The sequence below is a fragment of the Stegodyphus dumicola genome, chromosome 2 (assembly GCF_044657685.1).
Source record: "Stegodyphus dumicola isolate Sdum_Otavi_A_Nest chromosome 2, ASM4465768v1".
Classification (NCBI taxonomy): Eukaryota; Metazoa; Arthropoda; class Arachnida; order Araneae; family Eresidae; genus Stegodyphus; species Stegodyphus dumicola.
Genome location: NC_140769.1, coordinates 103,595,626 through 103,613,923, shown reverse-complemented (window position 1 = coordinate 103,613,923; position 18,298 = coordinate 103,595,626). Strand labels below are relative to the sequence as shown.

At 34.7% G+C, this 18,298-nt stretch overlaps 1 long non-coding RNA gene across 1 annotated transcript in view; it reads right to left on the bottom strand.

Moving 5' to 3' along the window:
- Nucleotides 1-18,298, bottom strand: part of LOC146998532 (uncharacterized) — a 41,044-nt gene that overhangs the window by 15,201 nt on the left and 7,545 nt on the right. The window contains exons 2-3 of the long non-coding RNA XR_015039320.1: nucleotides 4,976-5,022; nucleotides 1,588-1,647 (exon numbers count right to left, since the gene is read on the bottom strand). This is a non-coding gene — a long non-coding RNA (uncharacterized LOC146998532). The remainder of the gene's footprint in view (nucleotides 1-1,587; nucleotides 1,648-4,975; nucleotides 5,023-18,298) is intronic.

The following is an 18,298-nucleotide window of genomic DNA, read 5'->3' as shown; positions in this document are numbered from 1 at the left end:
AGAGGCTACTGGCAAATTCCGTTAACAGAAAGAGCCCAAAGATATGCAACATTTGTAACTAGTTTTGGAAGTTTCAGGCCTCTACGTTTACCCTTTGGATTAAAAAATGCCCCATATTTTTTTAGCAAAGTTATGACTAAAGTCCTGGCTGGATGCGAAGGTTTCGCTGTACCATACCTGGATGACATTGCCATTTACTCAGAAAACTGGGAAGAGCACCTTAAAAACTTAACTTCTGTTCTAGAGAGAATACAGAAAGCAAATTTACGACTAAAACCATCAAAATGTAAATTTGCACAAGATCAAGTGAGATACCTAGGCCATGTTGTGGGACAAGGACAACAAACCCCGGATGAAGTAAAGATCCTGGCTGTAAAGGAGTAACCTACGCCTAAAACTAAAACAGAAGTACGTGCTTTCTTAGGACTGGTAGGGTATTATCGCCAGTACATACCGAGATTTTCGGAAATTGCTTCACCCCTCACGGACGCTTTGAAGGGGGTAACAAAAAAAGGAAATATACAATGGTCTGAAATATGTGACAAAGCTTTCAAAAATTTAAAAGAGTTGCTATGCAAGAAACCAATTCTGTATGCTCCCGACTTTGATAAAAGGTTTATTATACAAACCGATGCCTCAGACAATGGCATGGGTATAGTACTATGCCAATTAGATGATGAACAACGTGAACATCCTATCTTGTATATAAGCAAAAAATTTACTAAGTTTGAAAAGAATTATTGTACTACTGAAAAGGAGTGCGCTGCTATCATCTACGCTATCAAGAAACTGCATTTTTATCTGGATGGTCAACAAGAATTCTTGATTCAAACTGATCATAATCCTTTAGTCTGGCTACAATCCAACGCCAAATGTAACTCTAGATTGATGCGCTGGGCACTTTCATTACAACCTTATAATTTTAAGGTCATTCATCGCAAAGGATCTTTGCACGATAACGTAGATGTTCTGAGTAGAATTAAGTAATGTAATAACTCTTAGTGTATGTAACCACGTTCAGGATTTATTTATTTATTTAATGTATACTCAACTCATGTATTTGAACGTTCTCCATTTTTTTTCTTCCTATTTAAATGTGGTGTAAAAATATTTGTTTAAAACTTAAAAATTTTGGCCTGAAGTTTGGAAATTTATCAGAGAAGTTACCTTTTCTCTTTAAGCAGTTGAGCAAGTCGAGCTTATTAAACTGTCAAATTTTACAGAACTTTTCCCTTCGGAAAAAGTCTCTCCGTTGGGGTAGAGGTTGTAACAGCTTTAAATAATATTAAAATCTTGTAGTTTAAATAATTTAAATAGATGAACATTAAGGTATTTGTGAATGGCAATATTTGAAACCAGACTCGACTGCCTCGTGCGACTCTCGCACGAAGAATGTAATTTTTTTTTTAAATGTTAGAATATGTTTTCTCTTCTTGTTTGTATGTCGCCATTTTTTTAGTGTTAAATAAAAGTTATTGCTGTGTTCCATCATTGGAGTTGCTTCATTTCTCCAAAGAAGCATCACAAAACAAATTGTATAACAATAATTATAGCAAAAATGATAACGTATTCAATTACATAACATACCCCAGGAACTCTATCTTCTACTTGATCCAAGCATGAGTTCAACTGCTGTCTGCAATCTTCCTATAAAAGAGACGTTTAAAGAAAAACTTAAGTTTATTCCGACTTCTCGAATTTTATTCAATTTATCTTTTTCCTTCTTTTTAACTAACGTAGTTCATTTAATGTTTTATCCTCTAATCAAACTCGAATAAAAAAATATTTAGATTCGCCCGTTACTGTAAAAAACTCAAAACCCACAGAGAGTATAAAAAGTAACATCTTTATGGCCTCATTTAGCAAGCGTTTTGATTTTATTCTCGCATTCATTTTTCTTACTTAGATATTTTTATGTCTTTGATATATTTTTTTTAGAAATTGAGGTCGTTAAATATTTAAAATAATAAAGCAACTAGAAAAAGATTCTTTTTCTTCGATCTTTGCTGTCCGATTTTCTGTACGTTGTGGTTTTAAACTGCGATTTTCTCCTCTTTTATGAAACCAATTTTAAACATAAACACTGAACACTTTTTTCTTTTTAATCTAATCATTCTGAATTTCTTGACAATATCTTGCTACATTTTACTTTTATTACACAGCAAATAGACAAAATCGTGCAATAGACTTTTAAATGCGTTTTAATTTTAAAGCTAAACATTTTTTTTTTCATTTCGTGCTCCGCTATTAGGCACTACACGGAAAGGGAGGGATGCCTCGGGGAGGACTTTCTAAGGGAAACTGGCTGGTATGCACGATACACATGGGTAAATAAATGAAAGCCCCCATGCTCTAACCTACTCTACAAGACTCGAAACCTGGACAGAACTACCAGTGTTCAAAGGCTTTAACCGCTCGGCCGCCGAAGGAAATTCTAACAGTGTTGATTAATACTTGTTAAACCATATAAATAAAATGTAATTTCAATATGAAAGCTGAATCATTTTATTTTATTTCGGGGAAATTTTACTTTTTATTTCTAGAAATAATTTTAAATTTTCCTTAATTTTCTTCCACTGAAATAACAGCTCGTTACCTAATACCGTATACGCTCGTATAATGTCCGCACCCCAACTTTACAGATAATATTTATATAAAATAAAGGTGACCCTCACAATATTCGCACTCCCAAAACTAAAGAATTTCTTTATTTTACAATATACTTTCTTTAACATCGCCTTTTTCTCTTTAGTCAACAAATACGCTTAAAGAAAGAATATGCATTTGTTTTGTCTTTGGTTGACGCCAGGATGGAAAACAGAGACTTTCCTTGCATTCTGGTGCAGCTGTTATTCAGTCATAACATCGGCGTCAGCAATCCACTCAGCAGCTAATCTATACAAAATGCTTCCTAAAATTAAAAAAGTGTATCTTATTTGTTTCTAGCTAGGAAAGCGAATACAAAAGGTACGTTTAATACTTGCTTCACGGGTTTTTTTTTTTTTTTTTATAAACTCAATGACCACAATATTAATTTCACTTTCCTAAAAGCAAATCGGCGCTTTCCTTGGTATGAAAGATAACTGCACGTGATAAGACATTCATTCCATTGTATAATATATTACCAGCGGAATTGAAATCCAAAACTTTTGCAACCCTGCTAAAAGTTCTGTCTTAAGAGGTTATGTCATCTAGCGACGGTCCCTGCTAGACGGGACTTATCTAAAAAACGAGATTCTGGTAGCACTGGTTTGAACGAGAGGGTTCCTTAAAAAAGAGCACCGCTGGAAGCGAAGTACCGCCTAACTACGGAAACGATGTACCGGCTACTTTTTGACACCTTGCCGAAAATGCTTCGGCTAGAGCTCTCTGCCGCGTAGAGATCAACCAATCAGACGAAAGTTCTGCTTCTAAAGGATCACGTGAACCCAATCTAAACGATAATCGATTACTGCTTAACGTTCAAGTCTTTGTAGTAAGTGAAAATGGTAACCTAGGTACGTGGGTTTTCTGGAAATGTTCAGGTTTCGAGAATTGTCTCTTTCGACGTCTAGTCCCTCGTAATGAAAAACATAATATGATTGGGACATTAGGATCTGACTTTTCTTACCGAGGAACAAGCCTTAAATCATCCATTAGCACTTTTGGAAACACTAGGAACTTAAGCAACTTTGCAGATACAATGAAGTAGGGTAAAAAGCTTTATCAGAACACACTCACACTGTCACGAATCTACCCATGCCTTGGATAAAGCTAACACTTCAGAATAAGTTTATGGCATCATGTTTTTGATATATCACTAAACTGTAGTAAGCCTAATCAAAAATGGGAATCCTCCAGCACATAACTAAGCGCCATTCTACAGAACCATGTTTTAATATTCTCACTACCTGAAGGAAGAAGGTCAGGTATCCTATATGTGCCAAAACATTGCATTATAATTTTCAGATTGTATATACATATTTCAGAAGGACAAAACTTTCCCATGAGATATGTTTTCCTTTTAAAAATTCGTGTAAATATAGTTTCACGTTCGTGTAGCTCCAAGTTTATATAGCCCATACTCAAGATGTAACGAGACATATTGAAATGAACAAGTCTGCAATTTGAAGGTTAATAATATTAAATGTAAAAAAAATCAGAATAACAATTAGTACTAGTAAACTTTTTATTCTTTACTCAGCACTTTACTAACTAATTGCTTCAAACAGTATAATTTTCGTATTTCTTAAACTTGAACTTATTAAGGCAGGTTTAAAAACCTGCCTTAATAAGTTCAAGCCCGCAGCTGTAGAAGACTGAATGTTAGACCTTCATTCGAGGGGCGATCCCCTGCTAATGGGATTTTCCGCATGTAGGAAAAATCCGAAGTATTTTGTATTTCAAAATAAGGAAACATATACTGTATATTAAACAGAAAGAGATGATAACATAATCAGTAACTTTTCGTTGTTGAAACAAAAAGCAGAAATTTTATATGTATAAGATAATTACTGCTAGCATTATTTCTGTTCTTATTTTAGATTTCTTAGAATGTTCCGAAGTTTTTCTTCAGTGCAATTTATTAATACTGCAGTTTCCACTCCGTTCCTGTCAGAGGCGAAATAAACCTATTTCAAGCATCACTTTTCTCAACTCGATTAAAAGCACTACAACGTTTACGTTCGCCACCGCAATACGAACGCTTTCATAAATGCTGACTAAGCTCTAAAGAAACTCCACTCAGCGATACAACTTTTTATTTCAGTGCCAATTGGTATTTTGAACTTCATCATCATTTTTTTTTTTTTTTTTTTTTTTTTTTTTTTGCTATCATGTACGTCATTAATTGTTGTTCGTATTATTATTATATGTTATTGCTTCCAGTCATATTCGTTATTACATTTTCAATCTTTAAATAAATAAAATAATTTTAAGAAAATACGTAAAATAATAAATACTATACGAAATAATACGAAAATAAATTTATACTTACAGCTAATGGATCAGCTGCTGAATTTGCTTCATCTGATCCATTCGTCTCTAAAAAACATAGAAATATATTCATTTTGCTTAAATGGAAGTTTCTATACGCTAATTAAATTTAAATTAACATTTTATAAGGATATTTGTTTTTCTTTCGAACAACTGCAACAAAAAATTAACACTATTATTCAAACAAAATTAAAAATTACATCAGAATATTACTCTAGTTGTTCTTTTTCAATGTGAATGTTTACATAGCGAAATAATTACATTAGGAAATAATTCTATTATATACCTTAATATTAGAAAAGGTTTTCTGACTTCTCTCATGTATGTTTGTACTGTTTCTTTCAAAACTAGTCTTGTTATGCGAATTACCAAATAGTTTTGAACTAAGTTTGATTTTTAGCCTCCGTTCCTTCAATAGAATACTCACTTTTAATAATGTCCCCAACATTTCTATATCTCTTGCTTCAGGCACATTGATCATGTTTTTCGATATAGATAGTACACGGCCAAGATGGCATCCGTCCTATGTCAAGCTATGCGTATCTGAATGTCACCACCGTGGAATTTCTTTTTTTTTTTTTTTCGGGTGTGGGGGGGGGAGATATAAAAACAAAACAAGAAAAATAATAAAAGAGTATAAAACGTTACGTGCATAGATTTTGAAGTGTTTCACAACAACGGTATTACAAACTAAACATAATCGTCTTTATCAATATCATTAGTTTTGTTTGTCTATATACGTAATACTAGTTCATACTATAACGCATATTTTTAAATAGACCATTATCATATCTGTTATTGATATTTACCTAACACCAAATATATACAATTGCGCATTAGAAACACATTTTACGCACAGTGCCTATATAAAAACTCAAAATATGGAAATTACATAAAGTACATAATGAAGTATACAAAGTACATGCATATAAAGTTGTATAAACTACACACATAAAGGTATATAAAACAAAAAAATAATAATAGTAAAAATCCTTTCCTTATTTCAATATAATGGATATTGAAACTTGTAGGAAAAACAAAGCTAAATTTTCAGAATGACCAAAATACTTTTATTTGAATTTTAGAACAGAACCAAAAAAAAATAATTGCAGCAGCTCTTAAGTATTAAAATTTTTTAAACTCTTAACTACTACAGTTAAAACTCTTACAACTATTAAAATACTAAAATCTTAAACTCTCTAAACAAAATATATAAAAATCTTCCGAATCCTCTTCTTGTTGCCACACCGTAAAATGCAAGTTCTTGTCCTATTATTTATATTTCACGTTCTCTTTAAGTCACGATCTTCACAAGTCATCATCTTTACAAGTCACGATCTTTACACGTCATGATCTTTATAAGTCACGATCTTTACAAGTCCCCCCCCCACAAGAAGCACATTCGTCACCGTAGAGACAATGCTGCTCAGAGTTCATTGAGAGAGAGAGTTAACAGCTAACCTTGACAAAGCATTAGCATTCCCATGTGAACTTCCTTTGCGTTATGTCACAGTCATGTTATACTTTTGTAACGCTAAGGCCCAACGAGACAGTTTAGCACCATGAGGGGCGCTTTGGGTCAAGTAGGTGAGGGGATTGTGATCAGACATAATCTGCACTTTGGCACCGAAAATCCATGTGTCAAATTTTTTCAAGGCTTCGATGACACAAAATGCTTCTCGCTCGATGGTTGACCATCGTTGTTGACAGGGCGTTAATTTCTTGCTGAAAAATGCTATAGGCCTTTCTTTGCCATGCTCATCGTTTTGAGCTAAACACGCTCCAATTGCGAAAGCAGATGCATCCGTATAGAGTTGAAAGGGCTTGCTTATGTCCGGAGTATGCAGAGATGGCATTTTAATCAACTCTTCTTTAAGTTTGTTGAAAGCTGCTTCTTTTTTAGAGTCCCATGGAATATTATTTGGAACACTCTTCTTTGTAAGGTTTGTTAGAGGTAAAACAATCTCAGAAAAATTTGGGATATAATCCCTATAGTAGCTTGCTAGCCCTAAAAGACTTCTGACTTCTTTTTTAGTGGTAGGCTTAGACAGATTTCTGATGACTTCTACCTTCTCAGGATCTGGAGAGTGAGTGCCAGAACCTATTACATGTCCTAGAAACTTCAAGTGACTCTTTCCGAAATCACACTTTTCTAGATTTGCGGTTAGACCTGCGTTTCTCAGTGTCTGAAACACTTGGTCGATGTGATAGAGGTGGCCATCCCAAATTTCAGAAAATATTGCCACATCATCAATATATGAACGGCAGTAGTTCTTATGGTTTGCAAGCACCTTATCCATCGACTTTTGGAAGGTACTTCCAGCATTTTTCAAACCGAAAGGGAGAACTTTCCATTGGTAATGGCCGGAATGAGTGATAAATGCTGTGTAGGGTTTAGCTTCTTCTTTCATAGGAATTTGCCAATATCCCTTGGTTAAATCGAGAACTGTTATGAATTTGGCTTTCCCTATTTTGAATAGTAAATCTTTAGCAATCTTCATCGGATAGGCGTCCGGAATTGTGAAGCTATTTAAAAGCCTGAAGTCTATGCACAGTCTAACGCCGCCATTCTTTTTTGCAACACATACTATAGGATGTGCCAGTCACTGTCACTGGGTTCTATAAGATCCCATTCTAACAGTTCTTTAACTTGACGATCGACTTCCTCTTGAAGTGAAACAGGAACACGGTTGGGCCTCAATCTTTTTGGATTACATTCTTCTGTAACTTTGATGTCATGACCATCAACATTGGCTTGACCAGGTTTGCTACTGAAAACATCTACATAAGATTTTAATACTTTAAATAGTCCTTCCAGTTGGTAATATTTTATGTCGCCTTTCAAATTTTGTAAATGGGTCCAGATATCATCAGCAGATTTATTCATAAGATCTGCTGGTGCATAGTGGATATCTCCAAACTCTTCATCTTGGTCAAAAATGATACCAACGTGATCTACACGAGCAATATAAGGCCTTAACTTATTTATATAGAGTTCTCTAATACTTCCGTTTTCCATTTCGATTTTGGCAGAGTGTGGCCTGGTAAGTTTGATCACGATAGCTGGTCCTTGTCACGTGTTGAGCAATTTATGTGATGATGATGGCATTAACACAAGGACTTTGTCCCCAACATTGAAAGTCTTTTCTTGAGAACGTAAATTGTATCTTGAAGTGTACTCTTCTTGAGATATTTTGGAATTTTCTGATGCAATGTCATGAGCTTTTCTTAATTTTTCTAAAAGATCTTGTAGATAATTTTCAATTGAACGGGAAGCTGTAACAGGAATGCTACGTTCACCAGTCCATATCTCTTTCAGCAAAGATAATGGTCCTGGTGGTATTCTTCCATATACCATCTGGAAGGGAGACAAATCAGTGGTGCTATGTGGCACTTCTCTGTAGGCAAACAGGAGCTAGGGAAGATTCAAATCCCAGTTTCTGCCGTGTTCTTGGATATTTTTCTTCATCACCTCTTTTAAGGTTTTATTCCAACGCTCGACACCACCCATACTCTCGGGGTGTCCTGGAGTGGAGAATCGTGGAGACACACCAAGTATGTTCTCAAATGCTCGGGTGAGTTTGGCTGTGAAATTAGTTCCCTGGTCGGAACAAATCACTTTTGGAAATCCAGTTTGAGTAAAAAGCCTCATCAAAACGTTGCATGTTGTTTTCACACTTATGTCTTTGACGAGGGTGGCTTCTGCCCATCTGGTGCATAGGTCAACTGCACATATCACAAACCGATGACCTCTCCTGGATGGAGGTTCTAATGGCCCGATACAATCCACGCTCCATACTTCAAAGGGTGTTTCCGGTCTAACAATAGGTTGAATTGGGATTCGATCTTTGTACGTAACTGTTCTCCTCAATTGGCATTCTTTACAACTTTCACAGAATTTTTTAACATCTTGCTTAATAGTAGGCCAAAAGAATGAGTACTTGATTCATTGAATTGTCTTTTTCTCACCGAGGTGGCCGGCAAGAGGGATTTCGTGTGCCATTCTTAGGACTTCCCTTCTTTTTTCTAAAGGTAACACAACTTGCTTAATGTTTTCACCACAGATATATTCGGAATGAAGTAATATGCTATCATCGAAAGTATATGAATTTTGATTTTTATTTGCCCATTCAAAGCATTTTTTCAGAGTTTCGTCTTGTTCTTGATGTGTCTTGAATTCTAGTCTTACTCTGTTCGTTGTTTTCAGAGACTCTATGTTTTCTTGGGAAATCTGATTAACAACAGCCAAATTTGTAGTATTGTCTTCAACTGGTGAGGGTTTATCATCTGTCTCTTTGTACTCTAAGGGGGGTGCATCCCAATGACGATCACAATTCCACAGTTCGATATTTCCACAGAGTGTTTCATAAGCTGAAGAACTCAATAGCAAGTCGGTAACTAGCTTTTTTGAAACAGCACACGTAACGGACACTCTACCGTGAAAATCATCGTCAATTTTCATCTGGAAAATCTTTAGTGGAGTAATTTCGTTTTCACCAAAAGCAGAAGATATCTCGATTTTACTTTCTCCTTCGCAAGGTATGTTGTCAACTAATTTCTCACGGACTACTGAAATTTGTGCTCCCGTGTCTACGATTCCATTTAGAATAATATCTCCACATTTAACTTTGACATAATAAAACTTAAAATAAAAGAAACATATGTACTTACATTTTTTTGGACTAATTTAACCTCTTGTTTATTGATAAGTACCACAAAAAATCGAAATCATAATTGAATCGGATCTTTTAACCATCTTCATCTGTTATCCAAATATCTCGCACTTCATTGAAGAAGCAATTAGCGAGGTTTCCTCCAAAATTTCCTCTGACGCTATTAACAATTTATAAATATATCTTTGATTAAGAAAGACAGGTTGGCCAAAATAAAGTCTCAAAGGGCAATTTTTTTATTCCAATACCAATAATTCTTGGTAATTACCAATAACAACATTCGTCTTCGAAACGGAGATATCCATTCCATTTGAAATCCGAGGAATTCGAAGAGATGAATAATAAAATTTTAAAATGGCGCGGTAATGCACAAATATTCTGTAACCAATCAGGGAGCTGATTACATCACGCATAGAATTAAAATTATTTAAATAATCATTCATAATAAAATCATTTTTAAAACCAATGGAAAATTAAATTTTATTTTAATATTTAACAGCCATAAATAATGTTTAAAACATTAGATTAAATTTATAGACATTAATAAAACCAATTACTTTTTAAGTAAGGTGACGTCATCATCCACAACATAAAATTATATAAAATATTATAAATAACAAAACTTTTATTTCAAATAAAAATGTAAAATTAAATTGATTTTTAATATTTAGAAGCCATAAATAATATTTAAAACACGGAAGTTATGCATAATAAAACGCATTATTTTTTTAATAAAATGACAACAAAGTATCGGTTACCATAAATAACTTATCCAGCAATGGGTTTACCATAAGTTGTATTACTCGCCAAAAGGCAAATCGCCAAAATCCGTGCAACCGTCTACCAAAGTAGCACCCAAACCGTTCAGAGTTCAGGTGCCGCCAGTTTGAAATGATGGTCCCTAATAAAGGGATAGTAAAACATTTAGTAGTCGGGATTCCTGAGCCGGCCACAGTCATAGATGTTCGTGACACTATACTGGAGTCGCCTTTGATAGGACAGAAAGGGGACTTGACCTCTTAGAAATTGAGTGAGAGGTGCTTTACAGATTTGCAGTTCTGTCTAACTTTTGCATCAACTGATGGGTGAGTCTGCTTGTCGCCGCTGAGTTCCATCGTTCCTATCACTGCCCTCGAAGGTACTTGAGGGTGGACTATATCACAAAGGCGACTGGAAACGGGATGCTTCAGAAGAGATAAATCTTTGGTCGCATTCTTCGTTGTGATATCTGCCAACTCATTTCCCAGAATACCAGAGTGATCCGGCATGCAGCACAGAGTAGGCCTCTTGTAGGCTGGACACTCAAGCAGTACTTTACGTATTTGGATAACTAAGGAACGTCGGCTTTGCCCTGCTGAGATTGCGGCAAGACTAGAAGCTGGTTATAGAACACTAAGTATCGCTTTTACATTCTGGGAACTGCTCAGCGAATAGGATAGACTGAAAATTAATTGTCTGGTTAAGAAAAGAGCTGACAACAACTTTCATATTGCTAGCAACATAATTTTACTTTGATAGCGTTGATGTATGGTAATGTATTCATTTAAATGACATCATTATACTATGAATAATGTGCAACATCATTATAATCTGAATACAAAGTGAGTTCCTGTATTTGTTTCCATGATTCCAATTAACATGATTTTCTAGCATGGATCCTGTAATCGATATTGCAGGATCTTTATTTTCACCTCATACACCTCATGTAAACTGATGCTCAGGTAGACTAGCCAAATGAAATTTAGAATGAAGCAAAAGGCAAGTTAATAACTGATTAAAATGCATCCGTATGCTATTTTTAAGTTTGTTAAAACGTTGAAAGAAAATTCGTTTAATGTTTGCGCGAATAATGTTTTGTTAAACTTAAAACTTAAAAATAATCTGTACTTTTGCTTATATTAAACTTCACAAAACACGATGAAAACAAACAAGTTTGTAGCACATTTCATTGCTCTGAACTTTATAAAATACCTGTCGTTTCGTTTTTAAAGTATTTCTATCTTTTGTTGCAATACTCCCTAAAGTCTTGGGTACACCTGTGTGATGAGATTAGGCCAAACTAATTCAAAATTACGCATGTTTAGAATAAGGTATCAATCTTGGTAATATACTGGCATAAAATCTCTTCTTTAGTTACAAACAGTTTAGCATTTGTCAAATATTGCAGTCCACATTTCAAGCTATTATGCACACTTCAGGCTAGATACCCAAACCTGAAGGAGTCTGAATATTATCAACAGCAGAAAAGGATGAAGTTTGACCGTTAGCAGTACTAGAAATCCTGACTTCAAACACTGAAACCTGTAGATCAAAAATGGGTTATAAATGAAAGCAAACTGTAGTTGCTGCCCTGACTGATTTGTCGTTACTGAGACAGATATGGTTGTAATGTATCGAGCGCCATCGTATCTGGGTTTCTGTCTAGAAAAGTGAAAACTTTTGTACAGTTGAAGTTATTGGGGAGGTAAGAAGAAATTAACCGAGACGGATATTAGAATATTAAAAATATACGTAAAACGAACATTCAGATTATGACAGAATTTAATTCTCCTGAAGTACGAGTCATTAATCTCCATTTTTACGAAAGCTTCACTATGTTAATACTCACTGTCTTGCAATAGCAAATTCATCGATAATCGACACCCATGTTAAATGCTCTGTTTCTGACAGTGTAAGAAAAAAATTTGGAACAGTGCGCAACATAAAATATACGTTATTCAGCAATGAATCCATTTGTACCGATTTATAAACTTTTAGGAAAGCTTAGGCGTAGAGAACTCATACCTAAGTACACCATTCCGATTGTCTCGAGGTCAGAGTGAAACTTGGAGATGGAATGGTAAAATCAGTTCCATGCGTGATTTGGCTCACAATGTCGGGGATGACTGAGAGCATTAATTATTCTTGCCGGCCTTATCAAGTTTTGGTATTTATCAACATTTCTAAATTTTTCTACTAATTTATGAAACACATTAATTTTTTTTTCCCAATGGCAAATTGTGAACATTTTACAGTGTAACACAGTCCATTAATCTATACAAGGCCAGATGTGGTGGTCTCTTTATTATTATGGAGGCACCTAATAGGTAGGCCACCATCGCCTCCTATGAAGGGACGGACAGTTACAACCATGCCTTCTCTGGGATTCGAACCCAAGCCCTTCGGTATCGCAGCCAGGCTTCTCTAACCACTATACCGTCTGGGCGGCCATTAAAGATTATCTAAAAGCGAGTTTGAAACTTTTCTACTTTATACGGAATAATCTGATCTGACTACCACTGCTCCCGTCCGGATCTGACTACCATTGCTCCCGTGCTAGACAACATTTCCCTCCACCATCATTATTAAAATAGCCACTGTTTTGTAAAAGAAGTAGCTACAAATGCCTTTAATGATTGAAGATGATACTTTGTTGGTTATTCTGGCATGCACTTAATGATTGAAGAAAGTTTGAATCAGTCGTTTCGAGAAGAATTGCTACTTCAGTCATCAGCTGTAGGCTGCCAACATCTTCTCACCACATTTCTTCAACATTGACGCTGACGCTACAGCCTGACCACTCTCTCTCGCGCGCGTGTTCTCTCTAGCGCATGCGCGCGAAGAATCCCGACTCTGCGGGACTATTGAAAAAACTCTTCGCTTCTATTTTGAAAGTTCATTTTAGAAGTGTATTTATTTTAATATTAGCGTTTTCTCATGCTTTTCGATCAAAGTCAATGAAATGACTTCACTCATATCACGTGACGTGACTTCAAAATTAAATTTAGAAATAGTTTGTGACTATGTAAATAATGCATATATTTTTCTATTTAACCTAGAATTTCTCCTCGCACAGGACTTTAACTTTCATGGAAAATTGAATTATCAAAACACCTTTTTATGTGCCGTCTTAACTCTGATATACTACTATCAATGCCAATGGAGGACTGTGAAAAATCACATGGCCACCAAACTATGTTTATTTCTCTACTTCATTGAATTTATATAAATATTTTTATATTAATTAACCAAGAATATCGTTCATGGTACATACTGATTTGTAATGCACTCCACCCCACGATGACTTATTTCTTCGGTAGCAATGAGCCACCTTCTCTTAAATTTCACATCTTGTCTCTAGGACATCTTTAAAAAGGTATTTACTTTCAGGATCTCATAGCAGATGACAACTGGCAAAAAGCCTGCAAAGACATGCAGGCTAAGTCCAATATAACAGAGGAAAAGGGAATGGAATATTTTGCAAGTTCGTGTATACACTGGGCTCATTGCTGGAATTACTGTTATTCTGACGCCTATCCGTATATATTTATTTATTAAAACAGGCATTCTTTACAAATTGTTGTTTAATAATCATCTAAAAACCCAGTGACGTGTACCATATTAATTATGTTTTGCACCCTAAGTCGGATCTTTTTTAATGTCCGGCCGCTTTATTTAACAGCCTTGCGCCATTACAAGGGTCGGAAGTAGTAGCCATTTCATTATGGAAGCACCTGATAGGTGGCCATCATTTCATTATGGAAGCACCTGATAGGTGGCCATTTCATTATAAAAGCACCTGATAGGTGGCCATTTCATTATGGAAGCACCTGATAGGTGGCCATTTCATTATGGAAGCACCTAACAGGTGGCCACCGTTGCCTCCTATGAGGGATGGAAGTTAAATCTTGACTTCTCCGAGATTTGAACCAGGGCCCATCTCTACGGCAGTCAGCGTCACTAACCACAATACCGGTTGAGCGGCCCTAAGTCAGATGTTCCGTAACTGTATTCTAGAATCAGATTTTTTTTTTTTTTTTTTTTTTTTTTTTCGGTGGTACAGTGGTTTTGTGCATTATAAGAAATATTATATACTAAAGTTTCGATTTCAGGCTCTTTTACGTTAAGGCTGTAATGTAGATATTCAGATCTATAAAATAAAATAACAATTTTCAAATATGAATTGTTATGAGCTGTAGTTTACACCTCTTTGCTAACAATCATACATACCTTCGCATCCAACATTGGTTAAACAAGATCAACTTAAAGTTCTTAGATTTTTTTGCCAGTCGAAACATTCCTTTTGATATAACTAAGTCAACAAACGACAAATTGCAGCTGAAGACTTTTCTTTTCTTTTTCTTTTATTTTTATTTTATTTCATTTTATGGTCAGACTCCTTTGCGGAGTTATTTATTTCAAATAAATCGCTGATAGATGAGGCAAAAAAGAATCCAAGCATTCAGTGCTTGATGGTAATCCTTAACATTAAACAAAGCATCTAATTTAGATTCACTTGCAAAAGTCCTATTGTTAGAATACTCTGCTACTTAAATTTAATAGGGTATGACTGAAAAATGGCGACTGTTTGGCTCTTTGCTTGGTGTATTCGAAAGAGAGAAAAAATAATAATACAGAAAAAGTCTAGGCTATTTCCTAGACTTTTTCTGTATTATTATTTTTTCTGTCTTTCGAATACATGAATTTAAATAGATTTCAACATAGCTTTGTTATTTCGCAAAAATATTTTTTAAAGAAACAGCTAATACATCCTGTTTACTTATATTAAAGAAATAAACCGAAGGAAGAAAAATACCCTATCCATTTTAATTCATATCACAATATTTTGTATGCGACAGTCATTGTAACAAACTTCATCTGTGACCTAGAAATGTCACGCATTGAGATATATAAGGAATATTAAAAATTAATATTTTAATTAGTGAGGAAAACTTAGAATATTACTTGGTTTTAAATGCGTAATTTTGTTTTTAAATCCTTTGTAATGCATCATAAAAAAACAAGAAAAAATAATATTCGATTAAGCGTGGGAATATTCTTAATAGCGAAAGTCCTGGCAAACAGTATGACTGCATGGGTTGTTTCCTGGATCTTTCCAATGCGAATATGAGCCAAGTTCCCTTAAAACGTATTAGACGGAAACATTTCTCACTGTGCTATAGCCTAGTATAATTTTGTGCCTTCACAAATAACTTTTGTGTGCTTTGCCTGACTTAAATTATGCAATTTCCTTAGAAAACCCTCCCACTTACACAGATAGCCTCATGATCTTTGCTTTAATCAATTTTTTTTTAACCATTTGTATAGCATGAATGACTGCTTCTGTTCTGTTATGTTTTGTTGGTCTTGTGGGGAATAACATACGTTTTTCTAACTATGCATTGTAAAGCCTACAGTAATACAGTAGTAATATAAAGATAAAAATTCGTTTGGACCAGTATTTTAGTTTAGGCTAACCTTACCTCGTTACCGCAATTTTAGAATTAATTTTAGAAAAAATTATGTTTGAAAGCTCCTAAATTTCTTGCTTTTATTTTGCGTATTTAATATGGTGAGATGCATCATTTCAAATAATAAAACTAATAAATTTTAATGAATGGTTAAATCTTCCGTAATTTTAACTATATTTACTTCTATTACATATTTGAAATCAGTTATTCAAAACCAATATCACAAGAATTTAGAACGTCTCGTAAGAATTTAGAACGTAGATTTAAAGTCGTAAGAACTCATCCGAAGAGGTTCTAAAACCGATCTTTAAACACGGTTTTATGGCACAGGTAAATGAAAGAGCAGAATAGCAATTAATTTCCTCACAGGCGCCAAGCTTTAATAAAAATGCTCTAAGAATTTAAGAAATGCCCCTATTATTATATTGTCCTGCAGAGAGCTTTGATATCATCCTCCTGGATTTTTTTAGTTTTAGCTGCATGTTGATTGGTTGAATTTTAATATATTGCATCTTATTTACATATTTTCAATAAGGAATTCTGCATAGTTTTTAATTTTCAATTAATTTCTTAAGCTGACATATGCTAGAAGAATGAATAAAATACTTGTCCTTCATTTTATATTTTATTTTTTTATTTGTAGCTTTCTCGAAACAACGTTTTCAGTGATGCCATTTTCACAAGCCTGATGCCATTTTCACAAGCCGTAGCAATATTAAAACAAAATTCTCAGAAAATGTTTCCTTAGTATTTCTTTGTTACAATAATGTTCAATCTAGATTTAATGTTTCAAGTATTAAATATATGTTAATTTCCATGAATTTTTGTGATTCATATAGGTGAACAGTTCCAGAAAACGAGTAAATTCAAACATAATTTCTTCCATTGTACGAAAATGTGATTGCTTAGAAATAATTCCAGAATGTAAAACTGCAGAATAATTATAATATACAGGAATAAATTTACAAGTTATATTCTCCCTCCTTTCCAATTGCCTTCATGATGCAACTGGAAGCATACTCAACCTGCATTCAGGAGGCCAGTTGTTCGAATCCCGGCAAGGGCACTGCACGTTTTTCGCGTCCTGCAGCGCTATAACCGAGTAACTCCACATACTAAATTTATTTTATTCATAAACTCCGAAATCACGTGAATTTTTATGACAATTCAATAACAGAACTAAGTGTGGCCATGGTTCTTGTGTTTGTTACGTAGGAAATTTTGTGATTACCCATGTCAAATTGAATGCGATTCATTTCCCTCTAAACTCCATCGTCGAAAGCATATTTTGCCTTAGCCAGACAGCCTCGCGTGCTTTATCGTAATCCTATCCAGCTCAAAGAGTATTTTAAGTGTCTTCATTATGAAAAGACACTCTACGTTTACAAACAACTGCGCGCCCTCGGAAATTCAAACTCGAGCCCAATGTTAAGGCATTTGACATCGTTGTTATCGAGCAGTGGGAGGCATGATTTTTACGTGATGATATGCAGCTTATTTAAAGTTTCATGTTGAAAGCCTTCATAAGGTGCATATTACATAGCAGCGTTGCTTTTAATACATAAGACCACACGGATCAAAATATGATAACAATTATATCAAAACTTTTGCAATTCTCAGTGTTTTAGATTACTTTAACTCTGCAAGCATTTATAAAGTCAAGTGATCAGGTATGTAAATAATAACGTCTGCAACCTCTTAATTGAAAAGTCTCCATATATGCTTCACAGACCTTTTCCTCCCCATAATAATAAAGTCCTATTGTACAAATTAATATTGGCATTAAACCGCCAAGCCGGAATAGTGGTTAGTGACCCGTGCTGCTGCAGCAATGAGTCCGGGTTCAAATCTCGGAGAAGACAGGGTTGCAACTGTCCGTCCCTTCATTGAACGCAACGGTAGCTATTTATTAGGTACCTCCATAATAAAAAAACTACTATTTCCGGTCCTTGTAGTGGCGCAAAGCTAATGGCTATTAAATAAAGCGCCCGCCCATTGAAAAAAAAAATATTAGGATTAAAGTATGATTACTTTGGTTTTGTTGAAAGCCATGTATTTCTATTCTTGAGGATTATTCATGGTTGCATTATTATGATTGTATCTTAATTCAAGTTATTTAAATGCGATCTATATCTTTATTTATTCTAGTGGACATGTGCTTAAGATCACTGAATACTAGTAGTTCGACCCAGGATCAAATCTTAGTAAATGGCTTGATTGCATGTGGCAGTTTTCATTGTTACCTCTCATGTGAAACGTGACTAAACACCATTTTCTATTAGAAATTCGTGGGAATTGAATTTCTAATAAACTCAATTGTGTTATGGAAAAACATGCAAGCACTTTCAGTCTAAGGAACCGGATGGATTTCTTGGATGATCATTTTAAATGAAAATGCCTTTTATTCACTCACCACATGAG